Genomic DNA, 18838 nt, shown 5'->3' with positions numbered 1-18838 from the left:
AGCTATGCAGTTGCAAAAGAAGCTGCTTCAAATGGTAAGTGATTGCATGGTTCGGCCCCAAGCATCCCAGCTACGTCTGTGGTGGAGTCAGCTTCAGAAGATGTCAGGATCAAAATTCCTGACTAGTCAGGAAATGCTCCTGCTGTGATCAGGTCACAGGAGTGAGACGTGTTCCTACAGGAAAGCGCAGAGGATTTCGGAGGTAGATAACATTTCCTCTCCCTGCTGAGGCACATTTGCTAGCAGGAAGAAATACTGTGACAGAAACTCCCCAACTTTTGCTTCTGCCTCAGGTTCCTTTCCCAGCAAAGACTTGTTTCTCCCAGCCCGAAGAAGCAGAGGTGTGTGGGGATTTATTGATTTGGAAGTAAATGAGGAAGAAGAACTTTTCTCTGATATTTAGACAATGCATGGAGACTGCTACAATCTCAGAAGTACCCTGTGAACCACAGCATTGAGAATCAGGTACTGTTACCATGTTAGCCGTCTCTGTTCCCAAAATATGACCTCTCCACCTGTTCTGGAGCAGTAGCATTTGAGCTTTATGTATAGCTGTCCCTGGCCAGAAGCCCATCTCTTTTGCCCCTTAATCCTTCTCAGCCATATTGAGGAAACTAAGATGTATAGTAACTTAGAGATGTTACTGGTTTGCAGTAGTGTTGCTCATGTCAGTCTATCTTTCCAAGCCTGCACGAGAGCTCCATTAGGAAACCATAGTAATCCTCGTGTATAGGAGCTTGGGGGAATTTTTGAGTAGAAATTGCTTATATGTCTGTTCTATGCTAACTTTTGGGTATGCTGAGAAAATTTTTTTGTCTTTGTTACAATGTATTTCTAACTGTCCCTTATTTAAGTGTTTCTATTCTTATATGTGTGTGTGTGTATACATATATATGCACACAAACATATATACATATATACATACACATATATTTATGCATATATTACTACCGATTTCAATTACTGCAGTTCACATTATCTGATAATGACTGCTTCTTAGGTTTTCACAGTATCTAAATTAAACCAAAGTTCAGTAATGCACACACATACATACACATTTTGCTTGGGATTAGAATGTGGTTAAATGATCATTGAAGTGTTTTGTAAGACATTGAATGATAACATGGATGTATGTCATGGATGTATAAATAGTGAGTCTGAGGACCAACAGTTTAACCTAGTGTAGAAGAAGGATTGTCAGAAAGTAAAACAGAATGAGGGTAATGTTCTGTGCTTCAGGCTTTAAAGTTTCAGAGAGAGCAAAGAAGCTTTTAACCTATCAATCTGTAAGTTCAAGGACCCACTTCCTATTGCAACAATTGCTACTGATGAGTGTCCATTGCAGAACTGGTGCTGCTGGTTATGCAGTATTGAATTACTCTCCCTGCTTCAACCCAAGGACTGAATTTCATGCATATTTTAAGTTTTGTCTTTTTTTCCAGATTCAGCATTAGTATGCTAGGTAGGCTGTTAGAGATAAGCTAGAGACCATTTTTCATTTCCTCCCCTTAGGTCAAGCATGCTGGAGAGAAAGCCTTTTTAGTCTCAGTGTATGGGATCATAAAACATTGATTCACTGCTGGTTTGAATGCACATTTAAAGGAGTGGGAAAGGTCTTATTTTGTGTACTCTTGTGGCATAAAATATGACAGTGCCATGATTTACCCTTTTGCTCGGATGATGAAATGAGGATCTCATGAGGATCATTGCCAGCACACGTATAAACCACAAGAAATGAAGGAGCTGCTGGGTGACCAAACCCTTACTCATATTATTTACTGTCAGCAAAGAATGGAAACTTTCTGTCCCATACTTTCTTTGACTTTTTCACTTTTGACCTGTATCAGAGATTTGGTACAGAGCTACAGGAAATTTTACTTGGGATTACATGTGTTCCTACGAGAGCATGAGAAATCTCTTGTTCCTATGTTATGTTCTGTTGCAACCACTTGTGCTAATGTCTGTCATTAAATATTTTTTAAAGCTGCTAAGAAAACCTAATTTCTTTAAATAGGAAATTTTGCCATTTTGCCATTTTTTCATTCTTGGTCAGGAAAAAAGTCATCGTTTTGAAATCTTTTATAGAACAAAGTCTAAAAAGCTGCCCATCAACAGTTTTGAAAGTATGAAAATATTTTGTCTCAACCATATCAAAGCATTTTGGTTCAATTAATTATCTTCACTAGGGAACATTACAATAAATATTATGTATGACTAAAGGTAACTAACTTTATGCCATGAGGTAAAGCAGATCATTCTTAGAAAAATGTGATGCTTCATGGAAGCCAAAGAAAGCATAGTGATCTCTAAGACATTTTTAAGTGGGACATTTTCAACTGACTTTGATCATTCATGTTGACAATAACATGACAAAAATAAATAGAGACAGGACAAGAGAGAGAGAGAGAGAAAGATTCTCCAGAATAAAGTAAAAAAAGTCTTCATAAAAACACTGAAATTTTTAACAGCATTTCAAACCTAAATAATGTTTGAGAGTTTCTAATTTTCATTCTAATGTGAAACAAAAATTTTGAAGCTTAGAAAATTAAGATGAAATGGAATTTTATGGTCCTAAGTCTTATATAAAAATAAAAATGAATAGTAGATAATAATATAAAATCAAAATCCAAAGAGCTTTTAAGGCATAATCAAATATTTAGATAACTTAGTGAACACAAAAACAAAATAGCACATTGATATATTTTTCCTTTAAAAAGTTGAAATTTTAATATTCCTGAAATACAGTTTGATTTTGAACATTTTTGATTTTCAGAAGAAGTTTGTTCTCTTGTTATTTTTTCAGGAAGCTCTGGTGGTTATACAAAGAATGACATTTCTAACATGAGATAAAGATCCCCATGTAGGTATAAATCTAATATTGAGGAGGGAGGACAAGCAGAAATTGGTAACAGTTTCTTTTATACCTGATTTCTTAATGCAATAATGATGTAATCACATGATATCTTTACAGTTAGCATGTTCTGTGTCAAATACTCACTAAAAATTTTGGAACTATTGGTCTGGTTCAACTGTGCTTTGTTGCACAGATACTCACAGGCAAAGTTTTTTACAGGGAAAAAAAAATCCCTAATTTACTGAGCACTTTAGCACTGGGTAAGGCTCACTTGTGGAACTGAATCTCTCAAACAGGGTGATTGGTCACTGTCTGGATAGTGGTGGGAGTCTCCATTTCGAGGGTCTTTGCAACAAGATCTTCAGCCGGATCGGGTGATACTCACTCACTGCTCTTCCCCTGGGTTTATACAACCCACCTGACCTGTGGTGGTGCATCACATACATGATCTGTTCCTATCGTTTATCTTCAATTACCTACAAAACATCTGCCATCTAGCTTAACTACATACACAAGTCTGTCTGTTGGGACCATTAAGGCATCTGTAGGAAGCATTTCTACTGATTATTTAAAATTATCAGTATACATTTTAGTCAATTCTGTGGCAAGAGCTGCCTGGGGGACTTGCTGGGGCAGCCGCATTCTCCCCCCAGGTTGTTCATCAGCCCAATATAAGCATACAAATAGTGCTGACCCATTGGCCTATGCACAGCAGGGGCTGCTCTGGGCAACCTCCACGACTGTCCAGAATTCCCACCTGGAGGTGTCCTGCACCGGTTAGTTAAATCCTCGGCTATGAAGGTGGTTAGGAGTTCAGTCATTCACCACCCTGATACCCACCTACAAGGCAGGCTTGAACGTTATCCTTACATCACAGTAATAATCAAATTTCATCGGTCTTGCCCCAGCCTCCAAGGGGGCTGGGGGTCACATTTCACACGTGAAAAAAAGAAGTTGGGTTGTTAGCGACCTTACTGAGGGAAGGGCTGTGGTTTGACTTCAGCCAGCCAACATCCACTAATATTTGTGTCTCTCTGAGCGCAGAAAAGACTTCCTACTGCAACAGGAGTTTGGGGACAGAGCCTTGCTAGTATGTGGCTCTTTGACACTTTCGAAGTCAACCCAGCCATTTGTTCAGAATAGCGGCTTACTTTGGTACCTTTTACTTTCAGTGTGTGCAAATACAAGGGATGTAGGGAAGGGGTGAAAGAGAAAATACATGGTGACTATTTCTATTGAAACATTTTGCCTACATTGTTTAGAAGGCATACAAAACCCTGAGGTAGAAATACAAACGTATAATTATATTCTCTCTTTGCCTGGTCTTCTGAAAGAAAGAGTGATGTTTTGGAGGAGGACAAGTAAAGTACCAGTTGGCAGTGATTAATAGGCACAAAACATAACAGAGAATGGGATGGTGGTTAACCTGATTATGTATGAAAACATATATTTAAACACTGTCATAAACTGGAAGATCTGTACTTTGTATTTTAGGAATAGGTTTACTTTTAAATAACTGGTATTGATTTTTATACCGATGTACATAGCATTTTAGTACGTTTTTTCCCAAAGAAAAATGAAGTCTCTTGATTTTCCTGGCTATCTACGCACCCACAATTCACTGTTAGTTATTAACGGATGCTGCTACTTGCAAATTTGAGGCAAGTGCCAATTGGCCTGTCATTCCCCTGTGAATTGACTGACCAAGGCAGAGACACAATTTAAAAGAAATACAAAGAAAATGAAGAACAGTAGGGAAGGTATTATGGAAAGTTAGTTGGAAAATCCGCGGAAGAGCTTGCACGGAGTCAGGCAGGAAGGCTGAGAAAGTCAAGTACCAAGGACAAAGATGTCCCATATCATGGCAGAGACAGCACTGGCTGTCTTGGTTTAGCAATGAAGAGTGAAAGTCAACAGTGTCAAAGGCTGGAGTAAAAACAAAATCAGCTGCTGTGTGAAGAAGTTTAACTGATGACACGCTCTGCGGTGAGGGCGCAAATTTGGCATGCCTGAAAATAAGGGGCTGAACTTAAGAACGTTATAGCTTGTCTGTCTAGTACAGCCCAAGAGCTGCTTGCTTGGTACAAATGTCTGTGTGACCCTGCCCTTCACTGGGGTCTGCTGGCCTCCAGAGGAAAGTAATGAATTATACCATAAAGCAGGTGAATTGGATGAGAGCCCCAAAATGCAGACACCATTCTTCTGGAGTGGTCCTCTTTGCCACCAAGTCAATAAGGTACATATTTCAGCTTATTCTGCCTTTGCCCTGACTACAGTGAAGCCTGCCTGCTTGTGACTATAAGCAAAAGTTACGCAGCCCAGTGAGCAAGCTCTACACAGACCGCCGGGAATACCAGGTATTCGCCAGCCCTCGCGCTCAAGAGTGACCTGTGCAGTTCACAAAAACAATTGCATTGATAGCACTTGTTGTCCCCTTTGTTCCCGGGGGACGTGTGGAAGCCTGGGCTGGGGAAGAGGCTCCCGCTGCATCCGAGCGCGAGCGAGGAGACTCTGTTGCCATGGTGTGCAACTGCTTTTTCATAAATGTTTCAGTAAGGTCGTGCCCTGCTTGATTAATTCCAAGAGTTCACATTCATCTACTGCCACACAGACAGCTTACAGCAGATGTTCACTGAAGCCATTTCATGCTGACTTATAACCCCTCTCTTTTTTTTAGTACCTAATATATCGGGATGGTTGTATCCTGGACACAGAAGTAATTGGTATAACCATCGAAAAGCAGCCTGTGATTTGCAGGCAGTAGTGCTTGCGTCCAGCAGCCTCAGTCCTCTGGTAAAAGGTAGGAAATCTCACCCATCTAGACCAGCCATGGACTCTCCATGGTGCACATATAACAGAGTGTGTGGACCTACCACTTTTTTTCTGTGTGATTTCATATTAGTTAAAGCAGCATGTGCACAGACAGGAACAACACTGTTTCTGAGGACTCCTCCATGTACAGTCCAAAGACAGGGAATGTCACAAACGCAAAAGGCAACAAAGAGCAGAAATCCTTTTACTTCCCATGCCCTGCTTGCTTCTCCCTCTCTCCAGCAAATGCCACGTTGCCAATAATAAAGGGAGGGTAAGTACCAGGATCATCAAATGTATTGGTACACTTGAGCCTGTGATATAATGAGGGGAAGGAATACTTGCAAAATAATTCCTAGAACAACCCAGAGCAAAGATGAAGTGGTAATCTAAGAAAAAAAGAATGCTAATTTTAGATTTCTCATAACTTGTGATATTCCTTGTTTCTGCCTAAATTATGTAGATTATTGTCTTTGTGGGAAATTTTATTTGCATATTTCTCATATGTATTTTTCACTGAAATTCAAGGGCAAATTCTTGGGATATGAACCTGCCCAAATTAAACTAAACCAATGTTCACTCAGTTCCCACTGAGGTTATGAAATCATTTTAATGTGACTATATCTAGTAATTACAGCACGTTAGCAGTACTCTCAGGAATTCTAACTTGACTTTGAACATTGTGAGTAGAAGTAATGTCAGACAGAAAAATAAATGATTGCTTTAGGTTTTGTCTATGTAAATAATTCCTCCCAATTTGTTTTGTTGTTATGATTTTCCACTATGAGAATGGATTTCCAAAAATCATGTTATTTTGATTTCAGATTGTTTCACTCCTCAGGTGAATTAGCTCTCCCTGTACTGTATTCTTTTTCTGTTTCTTTTTCTTCTTCTTCTTATTCTTTTTTCACTGTAGCACATACACAGCTCAAGGCCCGATTGCCATTTCCCTTTTTCCAGGAATGGACCAGGCTTAAGGAGCCATTTGTGCACCTTTGCTGCGTCCTCAGGAGAATGAAGGGTAGTTCCATGCAAGGTGTCACAGCCCAGGGCAGAACCAGAGCTGCAGCGTTCCCTTCCTGTCTCAGGCCTTGTCTCTCCCCAGGCTGCATCCCTCAGGCTGTCCCTCCCCGCAGCAGCCCCCAGGGCAGAGCCAGGTGTGGGCCTCAGCCCTGCCGCAGTCTGCTGGAGGTGTCACCTACCAGCACAAGCTCAAGCCACGCTGAGGCCAGGGCATGCTGTATATTCATTGCCCTCTTTTTAAAGGATGTCTCAAAGCTAGTCGAGGTGTTTAAGCCAGGGCTGTCCCCAAGCCATGCCTCCTCGACACGGGAAGAATTATCTGCTTCAGCCTTGGCAGGGTGGCATAGTTACATGTGCGGTGGATGTGTGGTGGGATTTGCATTCCCAAAGTACTTTGACTCAGTCAACCCACCTTCTCTGTGAATGAGGACAGGGGTTTTAACACTGAGTGATGCAGTCTCCATCCACCTGGAGGGGGAACAGGATGTTCTCATCACTTGGAAGGGCTCAAGGAGGTACTGTCGTAGAGTCACATGAATTTTTGTGGCCTCAGAAGCCTATTCATTTGGTCAAGAGAAATCTTCTCATGTTATCTCCATTCAGAAGACAGCAGACAAAACCAGTGTCCTCAGTGACTCCACAGAGTCTTCTCTTGTGTGAAGAAAAGGCAGTTGCTGAGAGGCAAAATGAGATGCGAGGTTTTCTTCTGTCATAACAAAATGCTGGAGGCACAGCCCGAAGATCTCTGTAGCATAGCAGCAGCTCTATCTGAGGACACCAGAACAGCTCTGACTTCCTGTATGGCTGCCAGCATCCCAGTGATGCTGGCCTGGGCGCAAAGGTGAAGAGCCAGTGACATAGGTAATGCTGGAGTGAAGACACACCTTGACGAGGCAGCACTGAGAAACCATGGAGAAAAAAACAAACAATTTTTACTGACGAACTTGCTAGGGTTAACTGAGGGTATCAGTTACAAGCCCCCTGGTTTAGATCAGTAAGTACATCAGCCTTGAGGCAGTCCTTTCCTCTTCTCTGGAGTGGCTGGTAGTCTTGTAGGCTTCCTTCTTTTGTGTCATTCCTTCCCATCCCAGCATATTGTTTGGCAAGTGTGATTCCAGAACGTGAATCTGTGCATTTTGTGCAGTGAGCCGGAGGTCACAGTGGCCTCCTGTGGGACTGGGTCCCAAAGGCCTACCCTAGCTGCCGTGAAACCTCTGTCTCTTGCTCTCCATTTGTCACTGACAGTTTTATGGCCCTCAGGAACATAACTCTTGAGGCAGGTCATGGATGTCTGTTACCTGAAGGTCATAAACTCTTTAAATAAGTAATCATTCTTTCAGAATCTTTCTGGAATTCAGTGTAATTTGAAGCAAGAGAATCAGCCCACTCCATCACATGCTGAGCTTGTTTTTGTCAGCGTGTGCTCCTAATCACTTACCAATTACTTATGCAAATTGGAGGAGCAGATGCCGAAGGTTGCTTTCAAGGCTGCCTCACAGGGGCCCTATAAAGTCGACAGTTGTGGATGTCCATGGTCTTTTATTTTTTTATTTTTTAGTAGGTACAATAGCACTTCAAGTTCTTCATTTAATCTAAGCTCTCTTAAACAGTAACATCCTAGTACTCCTAGGCAGGGTTTTCTTTAGCTCTTCAGGGCCAGCAGCTGATGGCTTTGGTGCTGATAATCAGAAAGAAAAGGTGTGTTTATTGACAACGAAAGAGAAAAGTAGGAAGACTGTGGGGAGAGAGAGAAAAAAAACCCTGCAGTGGAGTCCTGGAAACCTTGAGGCTAGGTCTTTTAATTTCAAATGAGTAAATAGAGGCTTTGCCTTGCTATTGCACTGAAATTCTTACCGTGTTGTTCTTGCATGTTTTGGATTACTTTCACAGCTAAGAGCATATCTTCCTCTCTGTGCTTCCTTTTTGCACACATACTTGTTCTGTAGTGTTATTTATCATATAAACATGTTGTGAAGTCATGCGGATAACTGTTAAAAGGTAGAGCAAAGGGTTGATTGAAGTACAATCCTTTAAGTGTGTTTCTTAACTTGCATAATTATGTTTAATTAAATCACACAGAATGTAAGCTCCATTTTGATGTGCTGTGGTGACCAGTGACAAGTGAAATTCCCTGCAGGGAAAGGGCCTTTGCAGATTCTCTGAGATCCTACAGGGAAATCAATGACATTTTAATCTGAATTAGACATGGATCCTGCAGAGAGGAATCTAAGCAAGCTGGCAGAAAACTCCAAATTCTTACAGGAAAGAAGAATTTTGCAGCTTTGCTATCTTAGTATAGTAGAGATTTTCTACAGGAAATTTGCAACCCAAATGTATGATATATAAGGTATTTGTGTATTTTTAGACAAAAAAAGATAGTTCAGATTTTATATCTGTTTAAATACAAGCAGTTGAATGATTATTTTTTTTATATCTGATCTTCTGAAGATTAAAACCAATCCATGCATAATCCCTCCCTGCTAGCCAGAATACATTTTTATAATGTTCTTCTAATTATCTAAACACTAGGACTTGTACATTGTATAACATCCAATGATCATATCTGAAATATTAATAGATTATTATGTTAGAAAATGCAGGAAAATCCTTCTTTGTAATTTTCCCGTGTATTTTGCTGCCTCTCTCCTCTATACTTCTGACATTTTTAGGTTGCTTTTCCACAGAAAACTAAAATAATAGAATGTTTTGCTTGTTCATCAGAGGATCTCAATGCACCTGCTAACTAAATTCTCACAATTAGGGATTCTGAGGAATTTTCTGATTTAAAAATTTGTTTGTTTGTTTTGTTGTTGTTTGGATGGTAAACACTGTCTTGCTGAAACAGAAATGCATGTCAGAACCATGCAACCTAATCTGACAAGCTTTCAGGTTTCCCTTTTTTTTCAGCCAGCTCATCAGACATTCTGCTAGGAGTTAAGCTTTAAGGCTGAGCCAGGAACCCTAGATTTCCATGTTCCCAAGCCCTGGGCACCTATACCATGGATGTTTGAAGTACTACAGAGTGAGGGACCATTCATTAACCAGGGTCTGTGGTGCTGGGACAACCCTGCCTTGAATTTTCACAAGTCCTGGCCTTTCTCATGTTGCCCCTGGAGGAGCCAGGGAGCCTCAAGGGCACAAGAAATGCCTTCACAGTGGGAGCTCCAGATCTCAAATTTACATATTCACAGCTCTGACATAGCTCACAGGGGTTTTGAGCATCTGTTTTCTTGTCAAGTTTCTTTTCCATGAAAAATCTGTAGTTGTGCTTTTTGAGATATCTTGAGGCAAAAGTCCTAATTTTATATCAGATCACCTGTGATTTGGGGCCTATAACATGCTCTCATGTAGGTACATGTCAAAATTAATTTACAAATAAACAATAGTTGCTACTTGCATCATGTTAACTTACCTGTTTGGAGCTGGTGCTGGCTTTGTAATTTCTCCATTGTACTTCATTGCATCGGGCAGATGTGCCTGATGATGGACGCAAGTTCTGTGAGCAGCATACGAAGCTCTGGGCAGATAATGCAGCCTGAAAATAGCATGTTTTAGCATTTTAGCATGTGCAGGTCAGTGGAAGAAATGAGCACTGGAAAAGTCACAGTATAAAAGAGAAGTAGTGGAGAAACAGAGTCTACTGCCAGTTGCTGTCTAGAATGATCAATAACGTGGTAGAAATCATTGTTCTCTTCTGTATTGTTGCCGTTCAAGGAGGTCTTTGGCATTAAGCTAGTACACTTATTAAGCTTCATTATCTTTTTTATAGACTGTTGCTTAGTTACTAGTTTACTGTTTTCTAGAGGAAAATCAACTTCTTGTTTAAGAGTGTTTCCATGTGCATAGAAGAATGCCAAGGCATCCATCCTTCTACTCCCAAAAGACAGAATTGTCCCTGATTATTGTTGTTTTTCAGCCTTTGTAATTATGGTGGCTATGAGCTTTGAAGTTAAATGGAATTCATAATTTGAGATATTGTAATGAGATTATCACATATTGGGAGACCAAACAGAATGGATGAGTAAGATCTACTCACACCAGTTCTTCCAATCACAACATCAAAGTCCTTGGAAATTGCTAGAATTTTTTTTATTTCTTTCCAGCAATGACGTGTTACCCCTCCTCGACCTTACCACATGCATTATGAGCCACATTTTCAAAACTGAAAAACTGATCTACATACAAATGTATTTGCACAAAAGGTGGCTTTTGTATAAATCTAATGCTTATTCATTTAAATAGGTTTTGAGAGGTTCATTAATACTTTGTTTACGCAAAGACTCAGTTTGCACATGCAGTATTCGATATATAGAGACACAGTCCTTTTCTAAAACTGACCTTTCACAGATGTTTGTAGAAGTGCACTTTTGTTTAGAGAATGTTGATTAGCTGGTTCAAGACTACTTTTGGATTTTGTGTTTTAGCTTTTTGTGGTAGAGAGGGCCAGCCTACAGGATTTTGAGTGGCTCCAGTTTCTAGTGCAATTGAAAGGATATTGGTGAGAACAGAACTAAGAGAGTCCCTTTCATGAAGGACTCTGCTCATTTGTAAGCAACATTTCTATTTTCTCCTCACATGTGCAACAATCTGCATGTGTTTTACTGATAATTTTTTATTATCTCCATCAAATCACACAGAATAGTTTCAGGTTCATAGACTTCAGACTGAATATTTCTAAAAATAGACGAGCAACCTTTCTAAAAATGAGCTAAAGGCACCAGTCTTTTCTGCGACCAATTAAATAAAATTAACTTGAAGTTTATAGGACATCAGAGTTTTGATGTAAGACATTCCTAAAATATGAGTTTGAACTAGTACTAGCTGGAAAAAAAAATCCTCTTTTTTTTAATACCTACTCTTATTCTCCTTCTCCTTTTTTTTCCCCCTATGCTCCTTAACTACAAACTTTGAAGATGCTACTTGGATTATAGAGCTAGTAAAAGTAATTGTTTGTGTTGGCCAAAAGATGTACATTATGCTGGAATGAGAATGGGAAGACCAGGTCAGAATTTTCCTTTAAATAGAAATCAAAATTATACTTTGATTCTCCAAACTTCACATAATGAAGGTGAAGAGAGGAAATGAACCTCTGAAATGCATTTTTTTCTCATGTTTTGCGTGAGGTGTAATTTTCTCCAAGTCTTCCAAAGGAGCTGTACTAGAATTGCCTTCATACGAAGTTTCAGATGTCAGCTGATTGAAGTGTAGCTCTGAGTAATTATAATGTTTCCGCTTGCCACAGTATCTCCTTTTCCCATTCTCCAATCACTCACCAGTGCACAGAAAAGATTTTGCTCAAAAAAGTTACAAAACTCTTTGTGAGTCATTGGCCAAACATGAAGAAATGTTACAAAAAAAGAGAAAATAGCTATATAGCAGCAGAAAGGGACAGAGATTTTGAGAAGTGTAAGAGGTATGAAAACAGGTGTGACAACGTACTCATTTTATATTTAAACTACACCACTCATGAAAAAAATGTATGGAACAGAACAATTGTCCCTTAATTCTCCTAGCACCTTCTCACACTGTTATAAATCATTATGTAAAACAATTTTTGTTTTCCCTTCTATCCTTGCCCTGGTTTCCAGTCCTGAGTTGCAGGCTAGACAGCATTAATTTAGACCTCAGAGAAAAATAAAAGATAAACACAGTGCAGTTGGAAGCTTTCTGGTAAACAGTGATATAGATATGCAATATGAATGGTATGAAATTTCAAGAGGGAAAGAGAAGATGAATCACCAATGTAATTAGCCTCTCCCTTGCTGTAAATACCAGATTCAACCCATTTTGAAAACAGGATCAAAAAACAGTTGATTACATTTTCAATAAAATTTAGACTAGGCATAGACACTATCATATTAATCTCAAATGAATTGTGCCTAATCCATTTGCTGTAATATGCAGCTAACTCGCTTTATACTATTGTCTTAAGTCTTTCACTTCATGTTTAATTAACAGGTAAAGATTATCCCAAGGTTTATCCAAGCAGGATAACACAGGAATTCCCTTTGCACCAGCACTGAGATGAAGAAAACTCATGATTTTCTTTCACAGCAAAGACCCTGATTATAGAGGGCCTTTCATCTACTTAACTTGTGCATTTGTTGGCTTTAAGATTTGCATGATCTGCTTAGGCTTTTTGTAGTACTTTTTAGACATGGACTTTTCTTTTTAGAAAAACCCACAATATTCATTCTCATGACCGAGTCCAAAGTTTTCTTCACATTGCCTGTACTCCATGTTTCTGAAGCTGTTTTGGCCAGAATGGGATACTTCTGTTTCATTCCACTGGCTGCAGAAACGCAAAAGTAACTGCACATACAAAGAGACTGACATGCTGATACCATTCTGATGGGTTCTGATAAAGTTTTTGCATTTGTACAAATGTATACAGATTTCAGACATGATTTCAATCCATTTAATTCCCATGAGTGAATTCATCTCAATTTGAGTATGAGTTGCACAACTAAATCCAAATGAAGGTACCTTACTTGCTGTGAGTGGGAACCAAGCGCTGGCTCTGTCTTGTTTTCTTTGTTTTTTGTTTTTTGATTGACAGTCACTATGTTGTGTTTTGGCAAATAACACATACGAAATCTCATAAAATGAAAACAAGCGCCATGCAAGAAAATGCTCTACAAGGTCAAACATGTAGGTGCTTAGTATTTCTTTCACAAAATATGTTACGTAGTAATGAAGTTTATAGCACTTCAGAGAGGCAGTATTTTAATTCAGAGCAAACATTTCTCTACAAAATATGTACATGCAGTCATACATACATGTGACATCTAGCAAAACCATAATATCCCAATGTATAAACTGGCCAATGATATTAGACAAAACTTGTTAATCTGAATTTTCTTTCACTAGCTAAAAATGATAACAAAGGACAGAGCAAACTCAGCCTGTTTCCATTATCAGACAGTAACTTTTACTTTTTTCATATTCCAGTTTCCTGCTAGGCTTAGAAAACTCACCATAATGCTTGGAGAAAACAAGCACAATTCAGCATGGGGACAACAGTCTGCATTTTAATTATCCATGGTAAAATACCTAGGATAACACTACAAATGACTTTTTCTTTTTAATCCTTCATTTTAGCAATCTTTCTTTAGCAGAAGAAGGGGGAAGAACTCCACGGAAAAAGAGATGGACCAAAGGAGGTTCTCAAAATAGACACTGTTTTAAGAGTCCCTCCTTCCACCCTCCAAAGCCATCCCCCTTTCTGTGCAAGGCTAATGAAGAGAAAAGGCTCTTTGGATTTCTGGCATGGAAGATGTGTGCCTACACACAATTCCTTTGGGGGTGGGGGGCATCCTCATTCATTTTTCAATAATCAAACTCCTGCCACCCAAGTGTTGATAACTGCCCACTTTCTGTGCTGACACCATTTGTCCTGGGGCAGGTTTCCCAGGAACACAATATCTCTCTCTTTCAGCATGGAAGTAAACAAATACAATTTTCTGTGACTTTTTGGAGCATTAAACTCAGAGATAAATGTTTACATGCTGTATTCAGGAGCAATGTGTCAAGAATACAGGATGATTAACCTATTTGGACAAATCAAGGGTTGGAATTCGTTCAGTTTCAAAACATGGTTTACTGTTGGTGTGACAGCACTGTCCAGAGACCCAGTCAATACTGGCTCACTGTTGGATGCGCACTGTTATAAACACAAAATCTCCATCCAACAAACATGCAATCTAATGTGAAACAAAGAGACCATAAGTGATTATTGTAAACAGCAGGCATGAAGGAGGAGATGTGGCAAGAACAAATCTGGTGAGAGAATGTAATAATTCTGTGCACCGTCTATACAATCTGAAACAGTCGCTCATCCTTAAATACGTAAATACCAGCTCTGTCAGACCGCTGCTCACCTCGTAAGTATTAGTGGCTGATTCTTTGCACACTATGCAACTGTGATGGATATTTGAGCAGGGATTCACAGCAGGATATGACACTATATGGTTTGCCACAGGAACTAATATCAGGGAAAAGAAGAGGAGACTATTACGCCCAGAAGCATAAAGAGTGCTATGGTACCACAGAATACACAGCCACTCAAGGGCAGACCACTATACAGCTAAAGTGAAAAGCAAAAAAAATTGATTAAAGAGAAAGGTTATAGTTGTGAAGGGCGTTGAAGGTGGGCATAAGACATTTGCATATGATGCTATGGAAAATGAGGAGATAATAAAGACATTCAGACAGGAATAATATAGAGTGACAAGCAAAGAGGATGTTCTTAGGTGATGCATTTTGAAGGGATTGAAAAGTTCCCAACTTGCATAATGACATGTTAGTGATGAGCACTTTGAAGGTCAAAGCAGCGTTTTTATCTGTGAACCTTCGGATGCCCATGAATTATCCCCAAACCAATAGATTCACCAGGGTTAAAATAAATTTCCTCAAGGTCAGCACATTCTACAAATAGAACAACATTCAGACTTCTCTGGCTAATATGATCCAAAATTAGCACAATATGCAATCTATAAGAGATTGCATATGTAATGCACTGGAGGGGGGAAGAACAGATTTACTTTTTACATGATTAAATAAAGTCAAAATAAAACTGCTTTAAAGGATTAAATAAATGATTCACTACTTTGCGTCTGCAATTTGTCAAAAAGCCAGGGAGATAATGACTTTGGATTTTCCTGCAAAGACATAGATGCTTTTGGCATCATGTTCAGAGCCCCATTTGGTTCAATGCATGCTTACACCATGGCTGCATTAGTGAGTAGTGCAGCCCTGCAGGAACGGGTCTGAAGAGCAGAACAGATGCTGCTGAGAGTCCAATGCCCACACAATGAGCAGGTTGGGAAGGTGTACTTCAGGCTCTCTGTCACCTGGTTCCATGGATCCAACATCTATCGGCAGCTCGAGCACCTCAGATGTGTTCTTTGAGCAGAGCATCCAGCTGAGCCTTGTGTGATGGGATCTAGCTTGTGTCCCTCACAGCGGCTCAGTGATGGGGACCAGAAAACAATGCATCATCCAGAGACCTGCATCAAAAGTGGGCTCAGGACCTGAACTACAGTAATGCATGCACTGCACTAAATGACGTGTCACATACATTCGCTGAAGTGGATCTGGCCCTCACTTGCTGGTGAAAACTTTTTCTCCCCTCTAGCTTATGCAGCTTGCAGAGTCTGCAGAGCATCACAGCCTCACTATCAAGCAGCCTCTGGGCATAAGCTGTAAGCAGATCTCCTTGTTCCTTTGGAAGATGTTATTATAAATGCTAATTTCACCATTCCTGCACATGCTTGATGAAATGATTAAGTGAACTTTCTAGACGTTAGCCAGGAAACACTAATTTTGGAAATTGTTCAGACTCTCTGGAGATAAGCTGAAGCATGAGAGACAGCATTATGTTACCAGAGCTGGAAACCTGAGTGAAAAAGATTAAGGGGCAAATACTTCTTGTCAAATACAGGAATGGATAAATGAAAAGAGTAATGAGAAGAGAATTCCTGTTTTAGATAATCATATAAATGGAATTTCAATCATAGCACTTGTCTGAATAAAAATTAAGTCTAGTGATAGATAACCAGTAACTGGATAAGCACCAGTTTCCTTTCGTCCAGATGGTCTCTTTCAATGGATAGTAAAAAGGAGGCACAGTGCAAAAGAGGAGAACAAAGGATGAATGGCCTCTGAAAAGCAATGACAGGAGCAAATGACATGCTCCTCTTAACTCTATTGCTGATTCATGGGATAAAGGAGAGTCATTTAGAAAGTTCTACTCATCAGACCTTGGTAGGACAAAGATGCAGAAGCATGTCTCAGTGGTGTCCTCTCCCCTTCTATAATTTAGGCTTTCAGTGATGTCTTCTCTATGTGAAGTCTGCATATTCAGTCTCAAATTCCTAAATTCCTGAATTCCTGAAGGCTACATTGCTGTTCAAATAGAAATCCACAAGATATTATTTATTTGAATAGGCAATGGAAGAACTGAGTTGAAGTTTAGCATGGAAAACGCACAGGGCAGTAAGGAAATTGCACACTGCAGCAAGGCAGTGGGAACTGCATGCATTGTGATGGCAGAATTTGGCTATCAGGCTATCAGACTGGGTGGCCAGTTTTTGTACTTTCTATGTTCTGTTTTTGCTCCTCATAGGATTCAAAGCCTTCTCATATCAACTATGGATTTTCTTTCGTCAAACTTAAAATTTGTGCAAAATCTTTTTCTGAGACTATGTTACTTACCCTTTGTATTTATTATGTACACTTTCATTTAAAATGATAAGATACCTTATTTTAATGAAATCAGGAAAGCAAAGTCTCCTTTTTTTTATCCCTGACAGCCTTCAGTTTTCCCTTGGCACAGTATCTGTTGATGGCTTAGCAGCATAGTCTGTGATCAACACAGAAAATTAACATAAAACCAAGGTTGACAGAAAGAAGAAAATTAGGTTCTACTTCGTTCGACCATTTCCCCTCCTCTTTTACTCTCTCCACCTTCCATTTCATCTCCTCTTTACTACTCAGTCGTTCTGGCTGTGTTGTTCTTTCAGCCCTACTAATGATCGTCTTCAGTTAGTCTCTCTCTCCTTTACACAGCACTGCTCTTTATCTCCTTGGTATTGCCCGATCCCAGCATTGTAATAAAGCTCATCTAGGCTGATGCATTAAAACATTAGCACATCTGACTGATGTTTATTCTCAAATAAAGTTATTTCTCCCTCTTGCCCTTGCCACCATACCCTCTGCCTTTCTTCTCAAATGAGGCTTAGCTTGGTATGGTTCTTCCCTTTCTTTGCAAATGTAAAATGATAGTTTAAGGAGATTCGCAGCCCCAGAGTTTTAAAAAAGTTTCAATTTAGCTTTTATTAGGTGCTGGGCAGCATAGTGCCAGACTGTGTATACAGTTAAACAACAAGAGCTCTCCCAGGGGAGTATATTGTTGCAAGCTTCAACATCTATATGCAAATTAAACTTTCCGTATTTGCTATCAGTTACAACAGAAATTTTCCACTCAGGCAAAACGTTTTTTTCTTCTTTAGTTATCTAAAATATTGACAAGCCCTGAAGAAACCAGTCTTCTCTTGCTGGCTGCAACAGATACAGAAACTGCGCTCGTTTTAGGGATTTTTGAAGAGCAGGTTGCCCTAAAGCATGGTTACAGTACAACTGCATAATATTCCGGAAGAAATAATAGGGAATGCTGAAGTCTCCTCATCAACAGTGGAAGTGATGTTGAAAGACATTTGTTATTTGACACAGGGAGAATCCTGAGGAGACCAAAGCATATTTTCATAAAATCTCTAAAGGTGCAGGACTGCAAAACGCAGCAGGAACCCTCTGTTGTAAATAATGCTCTAAATGATCTTGGTTGAGGTTATGGATTCCTGGAGCTGAATCCAATGGAAAAAAAACCCTAAACAAACAACACTTATTTGACCAGTGGCCTTTGGAGGCTCAGCAGATAAACAATCAAGCAGGGATTTGAGGGCTAAACACAAATCTTTGAAAGACATGCCCTCCTTGGTTGCCCTCGGAAAAAAAATGCAAGTGTAGTATCTGACTTCTGTGAGGATAAGCATGCTTTGATTTCCATGTTACAGCTGAACAGTTGAAACTGACATCTGGGACCCCCACAAAAGCTGCCCAAGTTATTCAGAGTGTATGTGGCCACTGCAACATGCCATAGGCATTGATTTTGTACATAGTGAATCTACAGCTAGTTGCTAGCAGAGTTGTTTTCACATTTTTCTTTGCACTTCCTTGCTTTGGCAACTTTTCTCATTTTGTTTTTTTCATCTCTATCCAATTTATGCAACAGAATAGTCACATCTGGCTGTAAAATACAATCTCCTTTTTTCATAAGGGGCGCCGATGCACAAAAATAATTTTAATGATAAATAGATGCCAATTATGAACAATGAGTCACCAACACTTTGAGAAGAAACTACTTCTAGTGCTTGAACTGGGAAAAGAACAGTTCCATTAAATGCCTGATACCTGATCACTGCATCAACATTTATTTTTTGTCTTGTGCACCATGTTAGCATTTTCCTTTATACTGAAAAGGCACAAATTGCTATCTTACCCAGTCACTGCTTCCTTCCATGCCCCTGCAGTGACTGCATTCCCGGTGGTCTGTTTCATGGTATACTGTGAACAGTGCAGTGTCTTGATATC

The 18838-nt window shown here is 39.6% G+C and overlaps 1 long non-coding RNA gene across 2 annotated transcripts in view; it reads left to right on the top strand.

Annotated features, from left to right (window-relative positions):
* The first annotated feature begins 266 nt into the window (after positions 1-266).
* The window catches only part of LOC135324863 (uncharacterized), a 40516-nt gene continuing 21944 nt past the window's right edge, over positions 267-18838 (top strand). Inside the window, exons 1-2 of one of the 2 annotated variants that reach the window (XR_010386099.1) lie at positions 267-465; positions 5532-5654. This is a non-coding gene — a long non-coding RNA (uncharacterized LOC135324863). The remainder of the gene's footprint in view (positions 466-5531; positions 5655-18838) is intronic. The other variant, XR_010386100.1, reaches the window with a different exon arrangement.

The sequence above is a fragment of the Dromaius novaehollandiae genome, chromosome Z, assembly GCF_036370855.1.
Source record: "Dromaius novaehollandiae isolate bDroNov1 chromosome Z, bDroNov1.hap1, whole genome shotgun sequence".
NCBI lineage: Eukaryota > Metazoa > Chordata > Aves > Casuariiformes > Dromaiidae > Dromaius > Dromaius novaehollandiae.
The sequence above is the reverse complement of the archived record's forward strand: the minus strand, read 5'-3'. Positions and strand labels throughout refer to the sequence as shown.